At 37.1% G+C, this 26225-nt stretch overlaps 1 long non-coding RNA gene across 2 annotated transcripts in view; it reads left to right on the top strand.

The window, feature by feature from the left end:
- The window catches only part of LOC143659467 (uncharacterized), a 234427-nt gene that overhangs the window by 171047 nt on the left and 37155 nt on the right, over positions 1 to 26225 (top strand). For both annotated transcript variants that reach the window (XR_013163564.1, XR_013163563.1), the window contains exon 3: positions 1786 to 1832. This is a non-coding gene — a long non-coding RNA (uncharacterized LOC143659467). The remainder of the gene's footprint in view (positions 1 to 1785; positions 1833 to 26225) is intronic.

Below are 26225 nucleotides of genomic sequence, written 5' to 3'. Positions count from 1 at the left end.
TCTCAGAAGGACAAGTTCATGTTTGCATGTCCCCTTTCCTGTGCTTTCTGATCTCTGTTCCTCTTGTTGATTCTACTGTCCACAGCATGCGCTGACGCAGAAAGCTAGCCGGAGGAATGATCTCATAACGTAGACATGTTTTAGCAATTCACATTAACCTCATTTGACAGACCGTCAGGGTGTAGGGACAAAGAGAGATCTTTATATCACAGATTTAAATGTTAAATCCTGTCATAAACTGTTTGGCTATACTTTATAGAAGGAAAAACATATTTGATGAACAGTGGAATCAAGTTAAAACAAGAAAAAGAGCATTCTTTGGCAAACATCCCCCTGCCAAGTATAGAAGTTCCACAGTTTTCAAGGCCATGTATAAGGTGAGGGTCTTAAAAGGCTTAAAAGCTATATGCAAGCCCATCCTTGCAAGAAAAACAAAATTCATGGAGCTGTTGGGTGGTAGGAGGCAAGGTGGTAGATGACTGCAGGACACAGAATGAGCTTTCTTTGGGGTTGAACAACTGTATGACCAGTTGTGTCCAGTCCTCTCTATGTGGCAGTGATGAGAGCAGCAGGAGACAAAACAGAGCAGAGATCCTCAGTTGCAGTGAGTGGGAGATCATAGTTCACATTCAACTTCCACCAGTAACTCCGGGAAGACCTCGGCAAATTCACTTCTGCCACTTGAGGGTTCTCTTCTCCATCAGTCAAATGGCAGGGTAGGATCAGATCAACTCTGAGTCCCCTTTTGCTCTGATACATTCTTCACCGCATGATGCCAACCCTTCGAAGAGTTACCGACAGTCTATGAGTAGTAGTGAGGGCTCATTTGCTTTCTCCATAAAGCGAAGGTAATACAAGCTACCATACGAGGATGATTTGAGGATTAAATTTAAAGTGAGATCATGTGTGAAAGTGATTGGCACAGAGCCTGTGGAATACTAAGTTCTCAGTAAATCCAAGTGTCTCTCATTACGTCTCCCTTCCTTTAAAAATATCTACTTAGCAGCTACTATGCACCAAATGGTGTTCTAGGAGCTGGGCAGATGTTAGTGAATAAACTAGATAAATTTGCTGCCATTGTTGAGATTAAAACACACTCACAGTATCATTTTCCTTTCCTTCCTCTCTGACTCTGGCTTTCTCCCCTTTTCTGTAACCCATTCGCTGTCAGCTCTGTTTACTAGTGGCCTGGAATCTAATCCTGGGAGTGATGGGTTGAAGGACAGTAGGACTGGTGTGTGAGGCTCTGAATGTTTCCACTCAGTGGCTCCCACCGGCTGTCTCCTCACCACAGGGCCTTGGGATAGGTGAGCCACTGGGCATCAGTCTTGACAAAATAAGAACGGAGTTAATCAAAGTTAAATGGGCACCACCCTGTACCTCAGGATTCCTGCACCTAAGGATGCTGACCATGCTGTACCCCTCACGTCTTCAGATGGCGTGTCTGGAAAGCCAAACACATGGAGGAGCATAAAAAGAAGATGGAAGTCTATGACCCTACAATCAACCTATATTCACTGAATACCATCTGGGGCAGACTGGGCAAGGCTCTGGCTTTGTGGAGATGGATAATATTGAGCTTCTGCCCTCAAGGAGCTCACGTGTACCTGAGGGAGACAGACATTAAATTCAGTGTACTAACTTAGTCTCTTTATAGATGGATACATCCAGGAAGCTGCTTGTTGTAAAGTCAGATATTTTGACCTTGCTATTTTAATCCTGTTGAGGGAAAAATGAAAAATTCTTCTGAAACAATATCCATTGAAATGTTAATTTTATTTTCAGGAATGAAATCAGAAGTGAATACTGCTGGAAAAATCAAGCAACATAAGGTAATATTGATAAGAGTTAATACACATATATTTAAAGTTATTGATTAAAAGTTGACAAAGATTAAACCACCTCAGTGGAATTTTTCTTTTTTGCAAAATTTTACCTAGACTTTTAAAGAAAATAGACTTGGTAGAAATAACCCCAACAAAAGAAAACTAGCAATGTCAGAAAGTATAATTTGTAAAAAAGCGAAGATAAGAGAAAAGAAAACAGAGAGATTTTTGAAAGTCTTTATTGTTAAGGTATATAAAAAAAGACCCTATGGACATAATTCAAGTAAAGAATATCATTAAAATAGAAAGTGCAAAATAGTTTCACTGTGCTATAAAGAATATCGAGTAAGAAATTGAAATGTACAATGGCCTGACCCTCAGAAAATGCATTTTGGGATAAAAATTCATCAATGTTGAAATGACTGTGACTCAGGGTATGACAAATGTAGACTCAGAATGTTCTTGGGGTCAAAACAAAGAGGAAATTTTATGTTATGAGAATAAAAATGAAAAGATAAAACATAGAACTGTATAACAGTGAATCCTATTGCAGTTGGACTATAGTTTATAGTACAAATATAAGAATGTTCTTTCATGAATTATAACAAATGTACAATGCTAATACAAGGTGTTAATACTAGGGGGTATTTGGGGAAAAAGACACCTAATGTAAACTGTGGACTATAGTCAATAGTACAGTTTTAATAGTCTTTCATTAATTGTCACAAAGGTCCTACACTAATGAAAAGTGCCAACAATAGGGGGTATATGGAAACACTGTATTTTTTATACAATTTTTCAATAAACTCACAATTTCCTAATTAAAAAAATTTTTAAAAAGAACGTGTTTCGCAGACCTGTGCATTAGGCATTTTAAATGAGGTAATCCATGTAAATTACTTCATACAGTGCCTAGAACATAGAATCTCTCCATAAATCCTGGCTGACTACTGTTAAAAAAAAAAATAGTACAATTATTTTAAAAAGTGCTATCATCAATTGTAACAAATATTTCCCACCACTACAAGGTTTGTTGGTGTAATGGTGTATAGCATGATAGTTCTGTAAACCCACAGCTTCTCTAATAAAAAAAATTAAAAAAACAAAAAACAAAAAACGGTGCTTCCAGAGAGATGCAATATATATATATATATATATATTCTATTGTCATTTTCTTCTCCTTATTTTATCTTTGAAGAATGATGTCTGGCAACTGTGAATAGGCGTTAAAACTTGTCTTTAAAGTAGAAAACAAAATGTGTATTCCTTTTTGTCTTAAAACAACAATGACAACACTGAGGTCAAAATGACATCTGTGTCACAGTGATGGAAACAAAATGTCAGGGTGAAAGCATCCTGTTCATACAAGATCATGGTGGTAGAGGAGATATCTCCTAACTCTACCCAGGGAACTTAGAGAAGGCTTTATAAAACATGATATTGAAGCTGAATTTTGACAAATAAGTAAGTATTAGCCAGGTGGAGCCCAGGGGAAAGGGCATTGTGTTCAGCAGAAATAGCATAGAGATGGGAAATAATATAGAGTGTTAAAAGGTAGAGATGTAGGTACTCAATGAATTTTGGCTGAACCGAATTGAATTAAAGAACTTGTCACAGAAATGAACTACATTTGGATTTCAGTTTTGCTAGGGCAAGAACCTGGAGGTAGACTTTTCCAGGCTTCAGAGTCTAGGTTGCCAAATAAAATGCAGAACACCCAGTTCAATTTGAATTTCATTATACTAAATACTTTTTAGTATAAGTATATTCCAAATATTGCATAGCACATATTTGTTCCAAAAAATTGTCACTTATCTGAAATTCATATTTAACTGGGATCCTTTATTTTTATTTGCTGAATGTGACAACTTTATGTGGATCAAATTGGCATGAGGATCTAGCAGCATTTTCCTCTAGACAACTTAATTCTTTTCCTCTTTCTATGAGACACAAAACAAAATATTCCTAAAAAGGAGTATCTTAGTGTTCTAGTTTGCAATCTGCCAGAATGTAATATAGCAGAACTAGAACAGCTTTAATAAAGGGAAATTAATTAAGTTGCAAGTTTACAGTTCTAAGGCTGTGAAAATGTCCAAATTAAGGCAAAGCTATAAAAATGTCCAAATTAAGGCATCCAGGGAAAGATACCTTGGCTCAAGAAGGCTGATGATGTTCAGGATTTCTCTCTCAGCTGGAAAGGCACATGGTAACATCTGCTAGTTTTTCTCTCCAGGAATCTTCAATGGCTTCCCTGGGGCTCTGTCCATTCTGTTGGCTCTGTCAGTTCTGGTGGGTCTAAAGCTATTTTCAAAATGGTTCCCTGCTTAAAGGGCTCCAGTAAGCAACCCCACCTTGAATAGGTGGAGATGTATCTCCATGGAAACCATTTAATCAAAAGTTACCACCCACAACTGCATGGGTCACATCTCCATGGAAATAGTCAGAAAGGTCCCACCCAGCAAAATTGAATGAGGATTTAAAAACTTGGCTTTTCTGGGGTACACAACGGATTCAAACTGACACACTTGGTTCAAGGTCTCTGTAATAAAGTGCTACAGACTAGTCTGCTTAAACAACAGAAGTTTATTCTCTAACAGTTCTGCAGCTCAGAACTCCAAAACCAAGATGTCAGTAGGGTCATGGTTGCTCTGAAATCTTTAGGGCTCTGGTGGTGGCTTGCAGGCATTCCATGATGCAGTGTAGGCTCTGTCTCTGTCACACGGTGGTCTCTCTCTCAGTCTCTGCATCAGTCATCTGTGTGTCTGTCCAAATTCCCCGTCCTTAGAAGGTTCTTTAGTCATACTGGATTAGGGCCCATCCTGATCCAGTTTGGCCTTATTATAACTAAAGTCATCTTCAAAGATCCTATTTACAAGTCGGTTCTCCTTCACGGGACTGGGGGTTAGAACTTAACCTAGTTTGTTGGGGGACACAATTCAATCCAAAAGAGTGAGGAATGAAACAATTCCAAGGACTGTAGTAGATTGGTGGTGGTGTTTTTCTCCATCATCAAAGTGTGTAGGAAGCTTCAACCAGAAGAACATTGCCAGCTGTGGAAATCCAGGCAAGTGGAAAAGAAAGGACAAGTTTAATGGGACCATTGTTAGAACAGAGAAGCATTTCAATAGGGAAGCACAGATGGCAAATCACATTCCAGTAGGCAGAAGATAATAACAGGGCTACTGGTGACAGTTCATGATGAAAACTGAGGATGAAGGAAAGAACATTCATTTGGTGAGCTGTTTTTCTAGAATCCCCAAATTAATGGGCCTGGGGAGTAGAAAGAGAACAGTCGCATATCTCTGAAGAATTTTTAAGTCCTTTAATGAATGAGAGCTATTTTAAAAATAAAATTTTTATTTTTGATTAGCAAACAAAATGCAACAGAGAGTAGTGGAAAGAGTATGCATTTGGGGGCCAAAAAAAATGGAAAGAGTATGTGTTTTGGACAAGAGATCTGATTTCAAATCCTGATCCTACCACTTACTAGCTCTGTGAGCTTGGCTGAATAACTCTGAACTTGTCTCTTCATCCATAAAATAGAGAGCATAAAATATCTACCTCAAAGATTTGGGTGGGTTAAATGGGATAAATATGTAAAGTACCTGGTATAATTAAGGTACTTAAGGAGTATTACTTCTTTTCTCCCCAAGTCTCCTCTTTAGACTGAAGATCTCTGAATACTTGAGCCTGAATACCTCTCTTAGAAACTCAAACTTAATGTGATTAGAAAACTGAACTCCTCTTTCCACACAAATCTGCCCCAAATTCAATGATTCCTGATGCTGCTAATGATTATACTGTCCACTTCATTGACTATATTAAAATATCCTTAAACTTAGTCATTCCTCACTCCCTGCCTGATATACACCAGATGCTTCTTGGTCATGTCTCAACCAACTCTAAGCCCTATCAGTTCTAATGCCTGAATGGCTCTGGAATCTGTTGCCTTGGCGTCTTACCCTCCCTACCCTAGCCAAACCCTCATCAGCTCTTGTCTGAGCCTTATTATGCCCTTCAATCTGTTCTCCTCACCTCTTAACTGCTTGGCTCCCCCACACCATGGCTCTGATCAGAAACCTGCAATATCTCTAGCACTTGAATAATATGTTCTTCTTGTACCTCCCCTATTTCTTTTCTGCCTCACAGTCTACCATTCGGATTTTCATTGTCAGTCAGGTACCTTCAGGAAACAAATTGACATTTTCAAAAAGAGGTTTAGTAAAACAATTTAGGGAGTCACATAATGGGATTAAATGACCTGGAAATGTTGAAATATCCTAAGGCTAGCACAAGAGGAGTGCCTTTACCGCTCTGGCCTGAAGGCTGGACTGGAGAGATTACATCTAGGGGAGGGCTGCCCTATAGGAGCTGTGGCCTTCAGAACAGGGAAGGTTACAACCAACAGTGGCCTGACAAGGAGGGAACTTAGAACATAAACACCCTAACTTCAAGCTCTTCTTCGCTTCCAGTCTTGTGTTAGGGCTTCCCATTGATAGAACCCAACCAGAAGCCAGGGAGCAAGGGAGGCCACTAATGAAGTCCATTAAAGATCAGCTTCTTGGGTCACAGAGCAGAGTAGAAAAAAAGCAGATAATAGATCTCGAGGAGCAGCAGAAACTATCCAACATATTCATCATCTATTATAAGTCAATAAAAACTGTTGTTTACACAATTTTATCAATTCATTTTTCGTGACCCTCAGAGCAAAGAATAGTATCATATATACCATGGTTACATGGTGAAAATAGGTTGAATAAATGGAAAAAGAACTTATAAATGAAAATAAAAAGGATAATGTACCTCTGACTCTCATAGTATCACCAATCCATCTTTGGACAATGATAACTGCTAACATTTTGTACTTTAATAATCCGTTTTTATGCTTATATTTCCCATCAAAATGTGATTTTCTTAAGGGCAGGGACCAACCATTTCTTTGTATGTTTAAATTCAGTGCCTGGAACTTAGCAGGCATTCAGAGAATGTTTTCTAAAGAAATGAATGACAAGATTTTATATTAAGAGTCACATTACTTAGTCTAAGAAAGCTGAGATATTTCTCTCATATTTCATTTTCATCAGAATACAAGCTCTGATGAGAGCCAGGGTACATGGGTTTGAGTCTTATAATGCACATGGATTCAGAGTTTGATTAGGAAATACCCTTTGTAATGATAACACCTATACCATTTAAAGGAAAATGTGAATTGAGATGATGTCTATGGAGGGCTCCCCAGAGTTGGTTTCTACTCCACTATTTCTCTGGAGACCCTTGGTCAGTTTGCTCTGTTCTGCTTAGCAGGGCTTTTGGCCCCACCCTTGACAGCATCTTGGAACCTTATTTCATGAAGTAATTTAGATATGATTTTTTTAAAAACCTCATCTTGGCACAAACCTTGCAAGAGCTTGGGTTTAACCGGTTACTATGACATTGCAAGGAATAATAGGCTGGAAACTAGAATCCTGAAGAAGCTAAGGAAGAAAGAATTTAGGCTGCAATTTGCTCATAAGCCACCCACCATTAAGAAAAAAATGACACTTAAAGGAATGTAGTATGTTAGTTAGTTCATTAGTGAGTGAGTTTTAGTCCTTATTTCTGCATATAATTACTGGGAAAAAAACATTTGAAGACTTTCCTTCTTTGCTCTGATTTCCAGAAAGGATAGGTACTTGCAATGTTCCCACTGTAGGACCTGTAGACTAGGATGCTTTGGAATCTTTGACATTTGGCCAGGGGTTTTAAGGATCCAGTTGTGGTTTATTATTACAAGCTGCTCCTTCAATCTTCCACCTTGATTAGGTCTCAAAGATTCATTTCATTCTCTAGGCTTGAAGGGGTGCAGGGCCTCAGCTGATGTGACCACTGGAAAGGCTAGTTCTTCAAGAGAAGGGAGATTGAGAATCCAGCTTTGTTGCCATACAGATACAATGTTTTTTGTATGAATTTAGGCAAGTTAGACAACTTCTCTAAGGCCCAGTTTCCTCATCTCTGAAATGGTGACTGGATGAAGGAAAGTATGTAAAGAACCAAGCACAATGCCAGGTGTACAGCAAATACTCAAAAAACCATAGTTCAGAAAACAGAGGCTCAGAGGTAGGAAGTGACTAACTCCACATCTCAATCACACTCATGTCTATTTTCTATTCCAATACTTGCTTTTTTTAAAATATGGCAGTCTACTTTTTAATTTTTAGTATAAAAAATTCATATAATAAAATAGATTCGAAGTATAGAGATTAATGAGTTTTTAATAACTCTAATGTTGCCTGTACAATCATCACTCTAATCAAAATATAGGACATTTCCATCACCCCAGAATTTTCCTTTTTTACAATGAAATGAATCTTTGAGAGGAGTGTTGGTCAGGCCTTCTTCATATACTTAAGTTCTAAGATATCTTTCTAGGGATGGAAATGATATTGAACTGTCAGTGGTTGGTTAATTTTATGCCAACCTGATATCCAGTTGTTTGGACAAATACTAGCCTAGTTGTTACTATGAAGGTATTTGGTGGTTGGGACTAGTATCTACAATCAGTTGCCTTAAGTAAAGGAGATAACCCTCCATAATGAGGGCACACCTCATCCAATCAGTTGGAGATCTTAACAATAAGAACAAAGTGTTCTGGAACCAGGAGAATTTCTACCTTAGGATTTCAACAGCAACTCTTACCAGTATTTCCAGCCTGTCAGCTTTCTGTAATGAGTCCAGACTCAAGACTTAATATCATCTTTGTTAGAATTTCCAGCCTTCAGCCTGCCCTATGTAATTCAGACTTGCCACATTATATATTGTGTTGGTGTATTCAGTTGGTTCTCTGGAGAACCCTGACCGACATAATCAGCATATGAAAACATGCAATTTCTCAAATACGCCCTGCTTTTCCCACCTCACAACTTTTCCCCAGATCTTCCTCTCATCCTAGATTTCCCTTTCTCCCTCTGATCAGCTGATGAGCTCCTACTCATTCACCAAGTCCCAGCTAAGCATTACATGCTCACCTAAGACCTCAGTAGAGAGTTCCCTGCTCCTCCTCCTTTTGGGTCTTTCTTACAACTTCTATATATTTCTATGACCTGAAATATATAAAACTTTCCCAATATATTTAAAGTATTTGTGCATGTCCACCTATTGAACTCTAAGATTCTTAAGGTGGCAGATTTTGTCTTATTTATCTTTCACCACAGCACCAACTAAAAATCTAGAACATAGTAAACCCTCAAAATTGTTTGCAACAAATAGACAAAAAAATGAAGAAACTCACAACACTTGGAAATTCTGTTGTATGTAAGTAGGAAAAAAAAAAGCCCTTATAATAAATTACACATTTGCATGTTTTCTCTAGGTTAGATGCAATACTAACAAGAAATAAATGTCAGCATTTAATGAGATTTCTCTGTTTATAGTCATGCTGTGGAAAGAGAACATTGCCACTGCTTGTAGATTTTATTGAAATCCAGGATTACATGTTGCTTTTGGAATGCACACCATGAAATAGAGAAGGAATAGCCAGGGAAATGTGTGAAATGTGAATTCGTTGGTAAAAGGTTCTTACGCTCTAAAATTCTACTTGAATAGATTTTTATTCAATTAATTATCATAGATGGCACAACGAAATAGCACATTCACCTAGATGATGACATGTAGGCTGCCCATCATTGGTAACCAACATTGTTACCAAAAATCAAACCAAACCCAACACTAATTAAAAATACATATATATACACATATATATGTATTTATATGTCCATGTCTGTGTCTCTCTATCACTTAATCCATCGGTCTATATTGATCTATCAATTTATCAATCTTCCTATCTATCAGAGTCTAGGACTGTGCTATTCCAGAGCCACAAGTATCTATTTTAATCTAAACTAATTTAAATTAAGTAAAACTAAAAATTCAGTTCCTCAGTCACACTAGCCACGTTTCAGTGCTCAATAGCCAAATGTGGCTAGGGCTGCCATATAGGTCAATACCAATATAGAACATTCCCCTCATTGAAGTAAGTTATATTGGTCATGTTTTCCACTGAGAAATATAAAATAATTCTAGGTACTTTTCTTGTAATCCCAGCTCATATGATACAGGTAACATAGTCACTATTTTATGGTGTGGCAATGGAAGAGCAGAAATTATGTGATCTATTTCATAGATGTGGAAATTGAAAGCTATGATGTTCTACACAGCTAGTAGAGATGGAGGCCATGAACTTGAAGTGACTTGCCTATAGTCACATATTTCCTAAATGTAAGAGTTGGGTCCAAGTCCCTTGGTGTGAGAAGTTCATACACTGTGGCCTTGATAAGTTTTATAAATTTAATTAGTCTCAGAGATGATTCACATTCCTTCTACTCAAATTCAATTCTTCTAACATGGTTTTGTGTGATTTTTTAAGAAAATCAATCAGAATTTCTGCCACTTTCAAATAGAGAGCATTCCCTGGGTGTCAGTGTTAGCATACACATGCAAAACACAGAAACTGCCCCCTTAGCATTATATATGTCCTTACATGGGATTATGTTGCCTGCCTAAAGTGACAGCTGTCTTTCATGACTAGCTCAGCATGTCTGTACCAGACCTTTCAGTTAAATGTTCCAAATCTGAGATTTTATCCTGATTTCTTTCATTTCGTTCAGAAGTATTTAAAAAAATATATTTTATTGACAAATCTTCACACACAGGCAGTCCATACATAGTGTACAATCAACAACTTATAGTATCATCACCTAGTTATGTATTCATCACCATGATGATTTTTAGAACATTTGTATCACTCGAGAAAAAGAAATAAAAAGAAAAACTCTTTTATCCCATATCTATCCCTTACCTCTCCTTCTCATTAACCACTAGTATTTCAATCTACCTAATTCATTTCATATTTTATCCCCTCTGTTATTTATCTATTTTTTAATCCATGTTTTTTTACTCATCTTCCATATCCTGGATATGGAGCATTAGCCACAAGGTTTTCACAATCACACAGTCACATTGTAAAAGTTTTATTGCTATACAATCATCTTCAAGAGTCAAGGTTACTAGAACACAGCTTAACAGTTTCAGGTATTTCCCCACAGTCACTCATTGGATAAACTAAAACACTGTAAACTAAAAAGGGATATCTATATAATGGGTAAGAATAGCTTCCAGGATAACCTCTCAACTTGAAATCTTGAAATCCCTCAGCCATGAAACTTTATTTTGTCTCATTTCTCATTTTCCCTTTTTGGTCAAGTAGATTTTCTCAATCCCATGATGCTGGGTCCCAGCAAATCCCAGGAGTTCTGTCCCAGATTGTCAAGGAGATTTACATCCTGGGAGTAATGTCCCACATAGAGGGGAGGGCAGTGAGTTCACCTGCCAAGTTGGCTGAGAGAGAGAGGCCACATCTGAGCAACAGAAGTTCTCTGGGAGTGACTCTTATGCCTAATTATAAGTAGGCTTAGCCTATCCTTTACAGGAATAAGTTTCATAGGGGCGAACTCCAAGACTGAGGGCTCAGCCTGTTGATTTGATTGTCCCCACAGCTTGCAAGAATATCAGAAATTCCCCAAATGGGGAAGTTGAATATTTCCTCCTTTCTCTCCAGTCCTCCAAGGGGACTTTGTAAATACTTCTTTATTTGCTGCCCAAATTACTCTGAGATATATCGGGACAGTAACCTGGACAAAACAACAAGATCTTGCACCCTATTCAAGATTCCATGTACTTATGGTGTTCAAATAAACTGACCATACAAGTTAAATTAGGTAATGCATTGCCCAAAATATAAATTTTGCACCAAATAAACTGTCTCTCACTTTGATCTCACATAGAAGTTGAAGTTTTAAAATATGGACGATATCATCCTTTCCCCTGTATTCTGATCTGCCCCAGTCCTATCCATATCCACTTCATTCATTCCTCTAGTCAAAGTCTGATCCCTTTTTCAACTTCTAAACAGTTTCTGTTATGGGCACTGCTGACTTTCATAGCTTCAGAGCTCTAACTCTAGGTCTCAGGTGTCACGTAAATACCCAAAGTTTCTGGGAATGACCAGGTTATATACAAACAGCTCAGTATCTCAGAATTTAGAAATAACAGTTACAACCCTTGAATATATGTGACTGCTGTAAAAGACGACTATCCAGGACGCTTTACAATAGGACCCAATCTGATAACCCATGTTCTCAACTTCAGAAGTACTTTCGCATTCTGCTTTCCCATAGAATGAGTGAATATATTTGGCTGTGGGTTTGAGGACCTGGGAGAAAGAACTGATGCATGTCTAAACATAACGGCCTGAGAACTACTGATATACTGCCTGAAAACACTGGGCTTTACAAACTGTGAAAATAGGCTAGGCAAAATCAGGGACTAACCTATATTTTAGAAGATATAGATTTTGGACTGAAGCTTAATAAGCAGCCTCAATTTCTCTAACAAGAGTAAAAATATTAAAACAACCCAGGGATCTGAATAACTCAAGAAAGGTCATGATTTAGCTCTACAATGGCAATTAACAAGACTGGTATTTTACAACAAAAAATTTTTAAATAGTTTTGAACATTCATTATTCTTTTCCAATTATCTACAAGCAAGTATAAACATTTGAGAAGTGAAGGCAAAATACCAATAATCCTTTTGCTATAATTTCCTTAATCAAGATATTATTTATTTAATGAGTTCAATCACACAACATTTAAAGGCAAATTGAAGGAAATATTTGGGTTTTATCTTGGAAACATGTTAAAATGTAACCTGACAGTTGACATTATGTTTACGATGACAAATATCTTTAAGTAGAGAGGGTGTTGCAGATGCTCACAGAAGGAAAGAATTTGCTTTGTGACCTGGTCCTACCCTCTCATTCTGCAGTAAGGGAACTCAGAGCACAAAAAGGGGGGACATGACGTATTCAAGTTAGAACTGGGAGTCATGTCTACACCTCTTGATGCTCTGGTTGATGCTCTCTACACTACACTAGCATGGCATATTGAAAAGAGCATGGATTTTTAGCTTAACAAACTCAGATTTAAATTTTGACTCTGCCATCTGTTACCTCTGTGTTAACTCCTGGAGCATTTTGAACCTTAAATTGTCAGTTAAATGGAGGCAACGCATACTTGCCCAAATACATTTTCTGCACGTGTGCAAGTCTCACACGTTAGTATTTTAGACAATACTCTAAAAGTATCTTGGAAAATCTAAAATGCTATTCATCATTAAAATTATTTTGATGTATACCAATTACTCCTACATCAATCTATAAATTTAGCCTGATCCCTGTTAAAATTCTAATGGGAATTCAGTGAGATATTTTCGAGTTCACCTAGGAAGGTATCGGGGAGGCACAGTTAAGAATGCTTTGGAAAAGAAGAATGATGAAGGTGAACCTACTCCTTTTTTGTATGAAAGCACATTAGAAAGACAGATTAATTTAAAAAGTGTTGATGCAAGCATAGGACTGGACAGATGGATAGTATACCAGGTTTTATCAAATGATAAAAATCTGATTTCCAATTAGGGATGAGTAGAGGCTACTCAGTGAGTGGGATAACAAAAGTCATCTGGAGAAATAATAGCTCACATTGTGTTAGGCATGGTCTGAGCATTTAATAGTAATATTTTAAATTTCTCAAGAACTCTGTACATAGGTACACTATGGTTGTCCTTTTACAGATGAGGAGATTGAGACACAGACAACTTAAGTAACTTTTCCAGTGTCATATGGCTAGTCAGAGGTAGAGCTGCAATTTGAACCTGGAGTTTCTAAAGCTAGGGTTCATGCTCCTAACCCCTGTGCTATAATGTCTCAAGCTCAATCTTGTACCAAAATAAATTTAAGATGGATTACATTTTTAAAGGTCAATTTAAAACTGGAAGAAAATATAGGGGAATCATTGTATAATTTTGGGATGTATAAAGCATTTTTAAACATGTCATCAAAATCAGAAATCATAAAAGAAAAATGATAGTTTTGGCTATAAAATTAAAATATCTTTGCAAAACCAATCTGAACAAAATCAGACAAAAAACCCCTCAAGTACAGAAATTAACCAAACTTATTGAGCAACAGTAATAATACCCGTAGAATATTAACAGCATCAAATGATGAATTGGAGCATATATCAGCAACATACATAATAAAGATTTATAGATCAGTGAATAAAGAGATCAATAGAAGGTTGGTGAAAAAATTCCTGGTGCACCCATGTACTGTGGAAAATCACCATCACTGAAAATGATGGTGTAGACTGATCTTTATTGGCATGGAAAAATACCTGTGATACATTAGGTGATGAATAGCAAACTATAAACTTACACCATGACCCCATTTAGTGAGGAAATAAAGCATGTGGGTGCTTGTGTGTGTGTTTGTGTATGTGTTGGTGTATATACATATATTGAAAAAAGCCTGGAATGATAAAATCAAAACCATCCTTGGGGAGTGTCATTATGGGTGGTTTCCCCCTTTTTTTTCTTTACACATTTATGGATTATATTTCATCAGTTATGAAATGGGCTAGGCCTTGAGTCATCCTTCTCCATAAAATTCCTGGAAGAATATTCCAAGAGACTAATACATTTATATATTCCTAGATCACAATAATTCCTATGTCGTTTTGGTAGAAAGCTTATGGTTTAGAGGGAATGGCTGTAGTAAAATGCCAACCAGCCCATATAAGGTATCAATTTCTACATTTAAGTTACATTATGTTCTGAGAATTTGACTATATAATTCCTACTTTTGTGAATTGATTTCAGCTTTATTTTTGCAGTCAAATATATGATCTATATTTGGAAATGTTCTGTAGGATCTTGGAAAAAAGGCTTACTCTTATATACATATTACATCAACTTATTAATATCATTGTTCAAATATTCTACATCCTCAGATGATTTTTACCTCCTTGAAAACCGTGACTGGGGTGGTAGTTTAAAGACTCTCCTTATAGCTGAGCTTCTGTACATGTTGCCTAGTCTTTCTAACATACATGCACTTCTGTTCATGATATCCTTGCAGGGTGTGATTTTTATCAATATGAAACTATATTCCATGTCCTGTTTTATACCTATTTGCTACAGATTCTATTTGCCTGACATGACTATTGTAATTCATACTTTTTGTTTGGGCTTGCTTAGTGTATATTTCCCCTTCTCTCTGTCTTTAACCTTTTAAAATAATATTTTAGATGTGTCTATTATAGTTAGGTTTTGATTTCTGAACCAGTTACATTTATTGTCACAATTGAGATATTTGATCTCATTTCTATAACCTTCTTTCTATTATGTTTCCCTACTGACTTATTTCATTAGAGCTTTTATCTTCAAAGTGCTGTACATGCTCCCCAGCCAATATGCAAGATAATGTGCCAGAGAGCCAGAAGAAAATACTAGCTTCTATTTAATGAATAAGAAAGATTATATTATTATTTTATGTGCCATTTGGACTAGGCTGTGGTGTCCTATTGGTTGATCAAATACTAGTCAAGAGTTGCTGTGAAAATATTTCATAGATGTGACTGGTACCTGCAATCAGTTGAATTTAAGTAAAGGAGACCATCTTTGATAAGGCGGGAAGACCCCTTTCAATCATTCTGAGGTCTTAAGAGCAAAGAACTCAGAGTTCCCAAAGAGAAGAAATTGTGCCTTAAGACTATAATACCACATCTTGTCTGCATTTCTAGCCTGCTGGCCTCCCTTACAGATTATGTCCTTGCCAGCCCCTATAATCACATGAGCCGATCCCATAAAACAGTCTCTTTAATATGAATAAATATAAACATTTACTAATATCTCATGTGAATTAATATTGCTACTTCGCTCAAGCCCACATGTCAGATGGTCACGCTCAGGTTATTCATAGTAAGAGGTGTCTGGACGGAAGAGGGCAACTTCCACAGATCAGAGCATGTCACTTGCTTTGACCCATGGAATTTAAGTGTGCTAAATTAATTGGATTTACGGTTTGTAGCATTTCTTTTTATCCACAGTAATTCACAAATTAATGCAAGGACCTTAAAATGATTCTTGAAAAAAAAAAAAAAACAGCTTAAAAATAAGGCCCAGGACATAAACACAAGAGAATAACAACTCCCTCTCCCTCCCCAAAAAGCCCAAAAGCCCTGTGCTTTCCTTTTTTTCTGGCAAGAGCTCACCATCAGCCACATTATGAGGTAACAGAGCATTTTCAATATGGATGTTTGGAAATGTTTCCCATTGTTTCCGTTGCTATGTGATATGTTGCTGGAGATGATATAAATGCGACAGCTGTAAAAAATAATCTCTCCTATCAATACACAGACTTGAAATATATATATATATTTTCCTGTTTAAAAGTTCTAGAGACTTAAAAACCCATTTGTTAAAATGTAAAAATATAATACAGAGGCCACGACATCCCCAGATGTGATTTAAAGGACAAATCCCACTTGCTTAGAACTCTGGAGGATGGCAGAGACTAGAGAAGGACTCCCAGAAATGCTGAGTTGAAGAAATAGAAAATATTGGGTAGGCAGATTCCATCCTGGACAGCCAGTCTGTTTCACTCAAGAGACCCTCACTTGGTCTCATATAGCTTGGGAGTCGCAAAGAGGCAGCATGGGCTGGGTCCCTCCCATCATGGACAGAGAATGTAGAGCAAGTCACAGCAGTGTTAGAACTCCATACATATGCAGGCACAGGGCCCTACGTCTGTAGAGACTAGGGTGGAACACAAGCCACTGAAGAGTGTTACATACTGAAGGGCCCCCAGTTGGGGGGGGGGGTTAGAGGGGCGACCACAATAGAAATGCTGGCCAGAACTGTTGTGCCCTTACTCAATCCAGTTTCAGTTGACTGGAAGACCTAAAGGCAAAACAGATGTTTCTGAGAGGACTCATGTTTCTGGATTGCCTCTATCTGTCTCCCCAGAGCAGGATACCCTAATGGGGAAGAAACGAGAAGCAGAAAAGCATCACAGAAAAAAAGGTGGGGGTGGGGGTGGGGAGCAGGAGTTAAACTGAACTGCTGTCAGGAAGGTCAGGTCCCAGAATGGAAAAGTGTAAGGAAAAGAGGCACTGAATAAAGGAGATTATTTAAACAGATCCAAGGAGCTGGGAAGAAAAGTCTGCACAAAAATAAACAGAGCAGATCAAGATTCCTAGAGAAGGAACAGAGGAAAGGAAGGTCTCTCCTCTGAAGATGAGACAATTACACAAAAAGTGCAATTTAAAAAATTGTGCTAAATAGCCAGAGCAAGAATCAGATGAAGAAGAGTGGAGAAACTCTGAAAAGTTAAACTTAGGTTATTCAAAACGTCCAGAATAAGTTAGACCAAGTGTCACAGAAGAGCCTTAACATAAAGCCAATCGATAATAAAACCTTAGACAAGAGAAAGAAACAGACTTTCAGAGTCAACTCATCAAGATAATTAGATGCCTAGACATCAGCAAGAAATTACAAGCCATACCAAGAAACAGAAAAATAAGTAAGACTCAGTCAAGGGAACAAATTAAAACCTCAGAGGAGGCTCAGAAGTTGGAACAGCTAATCAAAGATGTTCAAACAAATCTCCTAAATCAATTCAAGGAGATGAAGGAAAACATACACAAAGAGATAAAGTATATTAAGAAGATAATGTATGAGCATGAAGAAGTTACTAGAACTATTAAATGAAATCAGCAATCAATATGCAAAATTTAGTAATGTTTCTATGTACTAGTAATGAGCAAGTTGAAGAGGAAATCAAGAAAAAAATTCCTTTTACATCAGCAACTAAAAGAATCAAATATCTAGGGATAAATTCAACCAAGGATGTAAAGGCCTTATTTGCAGAAAACAACAAAGCTTTGCTAAAAGAATTCAAAGAAGACCTAAATAAATGCAAGGACAGTCCATGCCCATGGATTAGTAGACTAAATATTGTTAAGATGTCAGTTCTACCCAAAATGATTTACAGATCCAGCAAAATCCCAATCAAAAGTCCAACTGCCTACTTTGCAGAAATGGCAAGGCCAATTATCAAATTTATTTGGAATGGTAAGGGGCCCTGATTAGTCTAAAACATTTTTAAAGAAGAAGGATGAAGTTGGAGGACTCATGCTTTCTGACTTTGAAGCATATTACAAAGCATGGTACTTGCATAAGGATAGATATAGTGACCAATGGAATCAAATTAAGATTTGACATCTAAGGCCAATTTATTTTTGACAAGGCTGCCAAGTCCACTCAATTTGGAAAGAAGAGTGTCTAACAAATAGTGCTGGGAACTGGATAGCCATATGTAAAAGAATTAAGGAGGACCTCTATCTTATACCATATATACAAGTTAACTCAAAATGTGTCAATGACCTAAATATAAGAGCCAGGACTATAAAGCTTCTATAAGAAAATGTAGGTAAGTATCGTTAGGATCTTGTGCTAGGCAATGGTTTCTTAGACTTTATACTCAAAGCACAAGCAATGAAAGAGAAACTAAATGGCACCTCTTCAAAATTAAAAACTTTTGTGCATCAAATGACTTTGTCACTAAGGTGAAAAGGCAACCTATTCAATTGAAGAAAATATTTAGAAACCACATATCTGATAAGAGTTTAATATCCAGAACATATAAAGAAATCCTACAATGAAGCAATAAAAAGATGAACAGCCCAATTAAAAAATGGACAAAAAACTTGAATAGACATTTCTCCAAAGAGAATGACAAATGAGTAAAAAGTACATGAAAAGATGCTCAGCATCACTAGCTGTTAGGGAAATGCAAATTGATGCCATAATGAGAGATAATTTCACACCCCCTAGAATGGCTACTATTTAAAAAAAACCCAGAAAATTACAAGTGTTGGAGAGGATGTGGAGGATTAGGAAAGCTCATTCATTGCTTGTGGGGATGTAACATGGTACAGCTCCTGTGGAAGACAGTTTGGCAGTTCCTCAGGAAGATAAATATAGAATTTCCAAATGACCTGGCAATCCCATGGTAGGTATATACCCAGAAGAACTGAAAGCAGAGACTCAAACAGATATTTGAACACTGATGTACATAGCAGCAGCATTATGCACAATTGCCAAAAGATGGAAGGATCCCGAGTGTCCATTAACTGATGAAAGGATGAATAAAATGTGGTATATACATATGATGGAATATTATTCAGGTGTAAAAAAGGAATGGAATCCTGATGCATGCAACAACATGGATGAACCTTGAGGACATTATGCTATGAAATAAGCTAGTAATAAAAGGTTGAAAATTGTCTGATCTCACTTATATGAAATATTTATAATAGGCAAACTTGTAGAGTTAGAATCTAGAATGTAAGTTGTTGGGATAGATCAGGTGTAGAGAATGGGGAGCTTATACTTAATTTGTACAGGATTTCTGTTTAGATTGATTGTAAAGGTTTGGAAGTAGTTGGTGGTGATAGTAGCACATTGTTGTGAGTGTAATTAACAACACTGAATTACATATATTAATGTGATTGAAAGGGGAAGTTTTGGGTCATGTATGTTACTAGAATGGAAGTTAGGAAATAAAACATGAGACTGTATAACATAGTAAACCCTCTTATGGATGATGCACTGGGGTTAATAGTTCAAGTATAAGAATATTCTTTCATGAATTATAACAAATGTATGGCACTAATACAAGGCACTAATAATAAGGTGGTATATGGGAAAGCATATACCTAATGTTCTATTTTAATGTTCTTTCATTAATCATAGCAATGGCACCACACTAATGCTAATTGTCTTCAACAGAGGGGGATATGGGAATGCTGTAATTTTTACATAACTTTAATTAAAAATAATAATAACTAAAAAAACATTATGTTAAGAGAAAGAAACCAGACACAGAGTACCACATACAGTATGATTCCATTTATATAAAATGTAAATATAATAGATCTATAGAGACAGAAATAGATTTCTGGTTGTGTAGTAGGGCTAAGAAAGGATAGAGGGACTGAGAGGTGATTGCTAAGGGATCTCGGTCTCTTCTTTGTGGAGTATTGAAATGTTCTAAAATAGATTATGATGATTGCATAACTTGTGAATATACTCAAAACCATTGTACACTTTGGATGGATTGTATTGTATGTATATCTCAAAAAGCTGCATATGTATATATATATATAGATATAGATGGATAGATAGATAGGTAGATAGATTGATATTTTTTAAAGAACAATGAATAGATACCAAGGAAGGTAGAAATTTACTACCAAATTTTTAAAAAAGAGCAATTGTTTAATCAGGGGATGGAATGGAATATATGTCATGATTATTAGACACAGCAACAGTCCTACTTCTTCCCCTTGGGTTTTTCTATCTCTTTGAAAGCTCTTGCTTAACTGCTACAGTCACAAAAACCAAGTTTGAAATAAAAGTGGTTCCAGAACCACACCTTTGAATTGCTATATTGCAAGGCGTGAGACCAAGATTTTCAAAATCAGTTAGAGCAAATTCAATCATTCTATTCCTAATAAAAACATTATCTCAGTGAAAGAAAAAAGTATTTATTAATAAATACAATAAAATCTATCATGAAAATATTGTTTATTTCAGGTTTATTTCATTCTTTTAATATTTCTATTAATATATGCTTTGCAATGCATATTAGTACAATAGTACACATATATATGCAATTTATTAGGAAATAAGTATATTGAAGATACATCACTCAAAAAGTTTTACTCAGAAAAATAAAAAGATTCCATCAAATGGTGCTGGTCCATCCTTTAATTTTTCCTCTTTAATTTGTTAAAAATATATTTGAAAAAATATATATTTGAATATATTTTCTCCAGTTATTGATGTTGAGAGGCAAACTATATTTTTTCCACTGTGTAAGAAACTTGAGATGTTTACTTGTATCTTTTCCCACATGTTCTAATTTTTATTGCTAATAATTTGTGACCTTGGCCCAAATCATTTTCATTTTCATTATGTAGCTTCTCTTTTAAGAATTATCATTAACATCTGTATTATTTAAAAACCATAATTATAATTATTTAGGCATGTCTTTGCTTAGTTTCAGTTGTCTTACTGAAGCTGTTCTGCCACAACTTGTCCATCCTTGCATTTTTAAATTTTGGTGTATGTCTTAGCTAAATATTCAAGTAATTTTATCAACATATGCTTTGCGTAAGCATATAGGGTTGATATAAATTCCAAGTCTTATGTCTCAGTATAATTTTGACAGCCTCATATACTGAGAGTAATTGTTCATTAACGAAATTCTTCAGTCCTAATCTTTTCCCTCAAAATACTCTAGATATTACTCAATTCTTTTCTGTTCTGGAAGTCTCTCACAACAAAGAGAGTGCAGTGATTAGCTTAAGTTTTGTCTCAGTATTATCTTTTATTGTTTTCCCTGGAGTTAGACTTCTGTCTAACTAACTTCTGTCTAACTGGTTTCAGTTACTGAAACTGTCACTGGTTTCTCCTGGGCTTGCAGGCATCAGTTGTTCAGGTGAGGCTGGAGGGTACAAGATGGTGGCCTCGGTATGGGCTGTCTCAGGGTCTCTCTGGGTGGTCTCTCAGCCAACCCAGGGCCCCTTCCATGGTGAAGGGGTATTCCAAGAACTGCAAACCCTCTTTGAGCCTTGGCTCTGGGACTTACGCAATGTTATTTCACCATGTTCTATTGGTTAAAGCAAATCAGAGACCGGTCTAGATTCAATCCATCCTGGAGAGAAGGTGCAGCAAGATCACATTTCAAAGGGAGGTAAGTATTGGGAGGAGGCCGAGGGTGAGGGGATTTGTGGCCATTAATCAATTGCACCAACAAACCCCAACAGGTCCACTTAAAAGATAGAAATGTATTGCTGTTCTTTAAAAGTTCCATGAACCTTCCCTCAATCTAATGACGCAGGCTCCCAGATTGCTTCCAACCCTGAGGACCTCTGAGTCCTCTGTTTGCTGCCAGCCGAAGTGGAACGATACAGTAAAGAAGACACACTCACTTCTTAAAACGGTAGCCCAGCAGAGACATTCCACTTCTGCTCATTTTCCTTTGGCAAGAACTGTTTCCATGGGTGAGCCAGGTGCAAAGGGGCAGCTACTTCCCAGCCACCAGCAATAATTTTGAAAAAAGGTGAATCAGGAATTTTGGGTGGCTAACTAATTATCTAAAACCCATTCACCAAGTAGTTTATTGTTTTGTTTTTCATTTCCTTGGCTTGCTCTGTTATCAGAGACTTGTTCAGAAACTCTCTGGAATCTTTCTGCTACACAAATGAACATAATTGTTTTCTTAGGTCTTAGAGTAAATACCTTTCAAAAGGAGCATTTTATCTCTTCACGGTAATCCTGTTTGGACCTGCAGCACCTTTTCTGGGGACCTCAGACCCTGGAGTGGTTCTGTTGGGGTGGCCTCCCAGGCTTAAAATAGCCTCCCACTTCTGTTGTGAGCACTTTCTCCTGGGGAGGCTCCTGGCTCAAGGAGAGGGTTTTCCAGCAGAACCAGCAGGTGACTGTTAGGTACCCCTGCCTCAGGGCTCCACCTCACCAAACGAGATGGCCCTACAGGAATTGTCCAAGATCCCTCCACTTCTTTTGTACTTCTTCTACTCTGTTGCAGGGACAATCGCAAGGAGAGCCTACACAGTGCCTTCTATTCCTAACCATTAGCCTGTATCAAATAGATATTCCCTGATGTTTCGGACATCAGCGTGGCACCCTTCCTCTTTTCCAATGCTGATGCTGGTTTTTCCCTAATTTTATATCCACTGGTCATTCCGTTTGACTGAGGGTGGAGGGCTGAGTGTCAGACGCCTACACTTACGTCACCATCAGATGCAGAGGAATTGCACAGTCTTACATTTGAATGCTTGTGGAAATTATATGGCCTGTGATATCAGTTTCTTTAAAACACCTTGTAAACTTTCATTTTTGCAGAACTATCATAAATCTATTTAATTCAACGGTTTATGCCAAGTGCTCCAGTATTCCACTTAGAAGGAAAGAGTTTTTCTGCTTGATTGAAACTTTGCACCATTGGAAGTCGTTAAGAATACCATTTATTGCAGCCAAATTTCTCCGTAGCTGGTGATCAAAAATAGTAATAGCTCACATATGTATCCTTTTAGCAAGCAGTTCTTGGGGGCCTGTGCTGTTTCAGAGGTGACACTAAGCACTGGGCTGCAGGCATCCAGAGAAGAGCTTCTGCCCTCATGTTGCTCAGAGTTAGGGAGGAGCAGATGGTAATTGAGTTAATGTGAAGAGGTTCTTCAATACTAACCATCACGCTTTTCTTTTCTCTACCTTCTTGGATGTGACCTTTCCCTAAAGGCAACTGTCTCTGGGAGAAACAGGACTGGAAGAGTAAGAAATAGTGAGTGGGCTTTTCTTTTTTTCCCTCTAACTTTCAAAACAGGCTTTTGATACTCAAAAGGAAGATTTGAGGGGGGCATGGCACAGACTTTATGCCCAGACAGTGAATATTGAAAGAGCTCTCTATCTCGCTTCCAGAGGAGGCTTCCCTGGGCTGGGACACATGTGAGTGGATGGGTGAGAAATGATCTTGTGGAGCCCGGTTATGGCAAGTAGAGGGCCAGCTCTGGGCTTCCGCCCGATGGGAGGGCAGGGTCAATGTGGCGACTTTCTCGGGCCCCACCACCCTCCAAACCTTGCTGCGCTGTGAGAAGCTCCTCTGGGGCACTCCTCCTTTTCCATGGCTTGGGATGCTTAAGAAAAAAAAAATCCTGAGAGCCATGATAGATGAGAAGCAGTGATGGTATGGTAGAGGAAGGCAGGGCAGGGATCGGCTCTGTGGTGACATGCCCATTTCGCAAATCACTACCATGTGAGATTCTGAGCCGATTTTTATCTAGATGGCTAATGGGCAGCGAGAAAAGGAAATCAGCGGATCAGGGCCAGTTTCAACAGCCAAAATTCATGTCCAACTGGATAAGGCCAGTGAGAAAGTGGAGAAGAAGGTCTCTGATAAATTGTCCATGAACAGAGTGAAACGGTTGTGGGATTGTACAAGTAACGTAGTTTTTTAATTCAATGTGAAGATGCCATCCAACAAAAGATGAACATCTTTACAAAAGTATACAAACCAAATCTTATACAGCCATATAATGAATAAAAACCACCATAATTAAAAAATAATTTTGTAATGATCATCCTGGAAAACTCCAATCTTCAAAGCAAGCTCAAGGTAGGGAAAAATTATGAACATTCTAAAATTGAAGGTAAAGCATGAAATATGTATTATGTATGCTATATAGGCACATATTCTTATTACAGGAAAAATCTTGGTTGTAGGACTATGGATGGTTTTTCTTTCATTATATTTTTTAAGTTTAAAACAGTGAACATGTGTTCTGTAATAGGAAGTTGTGATTACATTTTTTTAAATGGGAAATTGAGGATATGGTTGGTGAACAGAGTATTTTTCTATACACTTTTCTCTATATTTTGTTATATCTATCAGACTATCTATTAATATGAAAATTTGAAATTATATTTGTTTTATAATTATTTTTATGAGTTATTTTTTAAGGAGAAGTTTGTTTTTGCTTTTGTCCAACATCTACGGAAGCTAATAAACCATACTTTAAATATTTGGCATTTTCATCACAACTAATAACTTCTAAATACTACTCCTTTGAAAAAAGAAAAAGAAGTGAATATATATTCTTCAAAGGCACATAATCACATGCCTCTCTTTCCTCTAACTTACTTCATTTGGTTTGACTTATTTTAACATCTATTCCACGTCTTGCTCCAATACCCTACTTGACATTGATCTCAGCATTTCATTAGAAATTCATGGTGGAATCAAATTACTCTGAGCATTTGTATCTTGTTCTTACAGTAAATGAAGTGTCATTTACATTTCATATGTTTTTCTGCTAACCTGTAACCCCTCAAATAATTTAGTGTTTTTCCATTATTAGATCAAAGACATGTACTGTCATTTTCTTTCTTGATTTATGAGTCCTTAAGGATTGAACCGTGATACTCAGTCATTATATAAAATTGTCTAAGCGCTCCATGAGCAAAAAAAAAAAAAAAAGAATCAAACTTTTTGATAATAAACTAAAGAGGGAGTTGATTTCTTAGCTTTTCTCTTTATGAAAGGACTGTGAAATTATAATGACAGTTTTAGCTGCTGTGATTTGATCTACTGGGTGTGAAAAGATAAAAATTTAGATTCTAGAAATGTCATTTTATTAGAAAGATCATCAGCGTTAGAAATGACAGACCTGAGTTCTCATTCAACACTCAGATAATTACTTGCTGTGTGTTCTTAGACAAGTCACTTCACCTCTCTGAGCCTGTTTTTTTTTTTCTTATCTTAAAAAAGCCTCCGTTTCAGGGTTTTTATAAGGACAAGAAATGTACTATATTAAGCACCTTGTTCTTAGTGACTGCACAATAAATGGAAATAATTGTTATATTTATATTCTTTGCTTTCTGCTTTGCCAGTTCCTACATTGAGAGAATGGCTGAAACAGGCTGAATGATAAATTACCCACTGTGGCTTTGGCTTTTGAAATTCAGAAAGGCGCGATTTAGGACACAGGGACTCTTGTCTGTATAGTAGCCTTGAAAGCTAAGCTGCTTTTTCAGTGTACTGACAACAACTAACAGCAGTGCTCCATCACTTATTTGCGCTGCTTACATGTCAAGCAATTGCCATAATCGGTATTTTAACTACTTTGAAATACAACCAGAAAACCTGAAAATTGCCTAATCTGGCTAACTGTGAAAACCATTTGAATCTGGTTAATTGTGAAAAATCATTGGTTTATAATTCAACCAGCATGTATTGAGCACCACAAAATGTCAAGCAAGCACCGGGCTAACTCCTGGATTCACAGTGAAAAGGGCAGGCAAGGCCCCCAGGTAGGCAGAAATGCCTTGTTAGTGGGAAGAGAGTTAATAACAACAGCAAAAGCATAAAGGAATAAACGAAATAATTTGAGCTTGTCTGAAGTGTTAAGGAGAATAACAGAAGGCTTACTGAGATGGAGTGACCCTCATTCTAGAAGGCCTGGTGATGGGGAGTGGCATTTTAGCTCAGAGGAGAACATTTCAAGAAGCCAGGAAACCCACATGCAAAACCCTGAGTCTGGGAATATGGGAAATTTGATGACTATCCAAGTTGTTGTCAGGGGTCATGATAATCTTTCCTTTTATCATTCCACTTCCTGAATAAGAGCTCATGACGTGAGACTTGTAATAATTTGAGACTCTGGGTAGCCATTAAAATATTCTGGAATAAGGTCGTCCAGAAGATTTTATATAGGCAGGCATAATTTCTACAAAATAGCTTTATGGGTCATTAAATAAAAGCCACTGAGCCATCTTGTTTTTAATTATAAATAGTACCATTAACAATAATAATACCATGCTTACAATACAGGACGCTTACAGTTCTCAGAGTCAAGGTAACATCAAAATACTAAATGAAGCTGA

The sequence above is a fragment of the Tamandua tetradactyla genome, chromosome 2, assembly GCF_023851605.1.
Source record: "Tamandua tetradactyla isolate mTamTet1 chromosome 2, mTamTet1.pri, whole genome shotgun sequence".
In the NCBI taxonomy this organism is placed as follows: domain Eukaryota; kingdom Metazoa; phylum Chordata; class Mammalia; order Pilosa; family Myrmecophagidae; genus Tamandua; species Tamandua tetradactyla.
The sequence above is the reverse complement of the archived record's forward strand: the minus strand, read 5'-3'. Positions and strand labels throughout refer to the sequence as shown.